The sequence below is a fragment of the Humulus lupulus genome, chromosome 8 (genome assembly GCF_963169125.1).
Source record: "Humulus lupulus chromosome 8, drHumLupu1.1, whole genome shotgun sequence".
NCBI classification, from domain to species: Eukaryota; Viridiplantae; Streptophyta; class Magnoliopsida; order Rosales; family Cannabaceae; genus Humulus; species Humulus lupulus.
The window spans coordinates 4,402,682-4,406,229 of record NC_084800.1 but is presented as its reverse complement, the minus strand read 5'-3'; the positions used below and the strand labels follow the sequence as shown (position 1 = coordinate 4,406,229).

The window sequence follows — 3,548 nt, the reverse complement described above, 5'->3', positions numbered from 1 at the left end:
TTTTAAAATAGTATAATAATATTTGACTCTTTTATTTATATTAACTCCTCTAATTGTCTTGTCTTTTTTAGTGAAATGTATTTTTTATATTAGATAAATAGATTTTTATATATAGTAGAAGTATAATATTATGTTTTTAATAAAATAGAAAAAAAAAACATTAGTTATGTTTGTACTACCATATATAAATATAGTATTTTGGCAAAATGACTTATTTTTTAAAGTTATTTTGCACTCTAGCCTAATTTTAATAATGTTTTGCAAAATGACCTCTCATAATTTAGATAAGTGGTCGAAAAATTCAAACAACCGGTCAAAAAATTTAGACAACTGGTCGAATTTTAGACAAATGTCAAAAGACTTGAATCCCAACAAATTATTATTATTAATTATATGAATAATATCTTTCTTAGCTGAATATATGAAAAATATGTTTAAATGATTAAAGGTGTACTTCGAGAAAAAAGAAGTGATGACACTAAACACTTAAGTGGGTGTACTCTCCACCACTCTCATCATACAAACATAATAGCATATAAATACAAAATAACAAGGATTAAATTAGAAACGACGGATAATTAATGAAACTTATTCACATTAATTTGAATATATATGTGTGTGGGTCACACACATGATGAGGATGATCTTTTGTCTCTGCAAACGGGTGCGGAGGACTAACGAGAAACACATGTATTGTAATATTTTATATATAAACAGCACTATGTGTATGATATAACTTCAATTATTATCGTCTATCTCATTATATCTTCTCTCTCTCGTATTATTAAACTTCGTGTCCTCATGGCTTCTGAACAAACCCAAACTAGCGAAATAACTCCCTCTAAGCAACCCTATGGATTACAAAGTTTCACAGTTGAGTTTTGCACATATATTGCCATAATATTAATGTTTTTAGTCGAATCATATATATATATAACTGATTAATTAATATGTTATTGGTTAAATCTTTCCCTTAATTATTTCAGGACAAGTTTTACATGGAATATGCACGCAATATACAAGAGATCAAGAACGTAATGAACAATATTATTTTAGCTGATTATGATCATCAACACTCCATAGAAGGTTTGAACTTGGTCAACGCTGTGCTAAGACTCGGCATTGACTACCACTTCCAAGATGAGATTAACGCTATCCTTGAAAGGGAACATCTAAAGATCAGTAGTGGTGATGACGATGTTGTTAACCATGGCTTTTACAATAATAATAATGTTCAAGACTACCTCTACGCGTTTCTCTTCGTTTTCGATTACTGAGACAAGGAGGCTATGACGTCTCTACAGGTACTATATATACATATTTTACTATAAATAATACATATGTAAAACCTTATACCAATCTACTAACCAATTAAATTATTGCTGTGCATACAGATGTGTTTAACGAGCTGAAGGACAAAAAGGGAAATTTCAATCCTTCAGTGGCTGAAGACAGAGAGGGACTAAGAGAGTTGTTTGAAGCCTCACAAGTAAGAATAGAAGGAGAACACGTGCTAGAGGAAGCTGAGGTCTTCAGTGGCCAACACCTAAAAGAATGGGCAAATCGTAATAATCATACAAGTGAAGCTCGGGCTATTCAAGTAACGTTAGAGCAGCCATGTCATAAAAGCTTGGCCAGGATCACTGCCCCAAACTTTTTGGAGAGTTTATTCCCGGCCACCAGACACCAAGGCTGGATGACCCTTTTACTGAAACTGGCCACAACAGACTTCAAAATAGTTCAGTCCATTCACCGAATGGAAATTGTTCAAGTTTCCAAGTAATTAAGTTTTGTTGTGTTTCGATATATTTTCAATAATTTTAATCATACATGGTACCAAATTGAATTTCTTGTGTTTAGTCATGAGGCTTTTCAACTATAGTGAACTGAGAAAAAAGGTTTTTTTTTCAAATATTTATGATTGCATTGTTCAACAGATGGTGGAAAGAGCTTGGATTGGCTAAGGAGTTGAAATTTGCAAGAGACCAACCATTAAAATGGTACCTCTGGACAGTGGCAAGTCTAGCAGATCCAAGCTTGTCTGAGGAGAGGATTGAACTTACGAAACCCATTTCTCTTGTCTACATAATAGATGATATTTTTTATGTTCATGGGACACTAGACGAACTCACACTTTTCACAAACGCAGTTAATAAGTACAGACACATCACAATTTTTTTTTCTTCAATTAGTTAACATATATATACCATAATAAATTAAAGCATAAAAAAGTGTATGTATTATAAAACTTGAATCTGTTGATCGCTTTTGCAGATGGAATATAACCGCTAATAAAGAGCAGTTACCAGACTACTTGAAGATATGTTTCAAGGCACTTGATGGTATAACCAACGAAATTAGCCACGTGGTGTACAGAAAACATGGATGGAATCCCGTTGACTCCTTAAGAAAATCGGTATAGACAAATCAGATTACAATTAATTTGCCAATGAAATAAACATGCATATTAAACAGATTTGCGATCTATAATAAGAAGAAAACCTATTTGTTGTATTGACGTACGTGTAATACAAAATGCTGATATTGTTTTTTTGTTACTGTTCAAAAGTGGGGAAAACTATGCAATGCGTTCTTATTAGAAGCACAGTGGTTTGCTTCTGGGAAGTTACCAAATGAAGAGGAGTATTTGAAGAATGCGATTGTGAGTTCAGGGGTCCATGTGGTGCTTGTTCATATGTTCTTTCTCTTAGGTCAAGGTATATCCATGGAAGCTGTAAACTTACTCGACGACATTCCAGGCCTTGTGTCTTCTACAGCCGCAATCCTTCGTCTTTGGGATGACTTGGGAAGTGCCAAGGTAACCTCATCATTGATTAGCATTATATGAAACCGCAATCAACGGATACAATAATAGCAATTAGAAAACACCAATAGTATTCAAATTTTGTATAGATGTGAAATGATGAGTTGTTCCATAACCATTAAGTGCAGGATGAATATCAAAATGGGCATGATGGGTCCTACGTTGAATGCTACATGAGAAAACACCAGGGTTGTTTGGTGGAAGAAGCAAGAGACCAAGTGATCAGTATGATTAAAAATGAGTGGGAACGCCTCAATAAGGAGTGTTTCTCTTCAAAGCACTTTCCAATGTGCTTCAAAAAGGGTTGTCTAAATGCTGCTCGGATGGTTCCAATAATGTATGACTATGATGATAATCATCGCCTTCCAGGCCTCGAGGACTATATCAAATCACTTCTCTCTGAAACAATTAAATAGATTATTAGTTGAAAAATAGAGTGTGGTTGTTGTAATTATGACTTTATATCCGTTCATAGAAGAGCTAAAGCCGTTGTTACATTCATGAGCTGTTTATTATGTACCTAAATATCAACTCGTATGTGTATGTTTGCTACTTTATTATAAGATTAAGAAAGCTATTGTGTGAGACATATCTACTAAATTTTTTTCTATCTTCCCATTTTCTTAATTAATTAATTATAAAAATTTCCACAACTATAACTCGACATCTATATTCTCGTATAACATTAAAGTGTTATGAAATTTTTATTGGACTCTTCAAATGC

General features: G+C 33.2%; 1 pseudogene; it reads left to right on the top strand.

Moving 5' to 3' along the window:
- Positions 1-755: 755 nt before the first annotated feature.
- Positions 756-3,256, top strand: LOC133794242 ((3S,6E)-nerolidol synthase 1-like; annotated as a pseudogene).
- Positions 3,257-3,548: the final 292 nt, after the last annotated feature.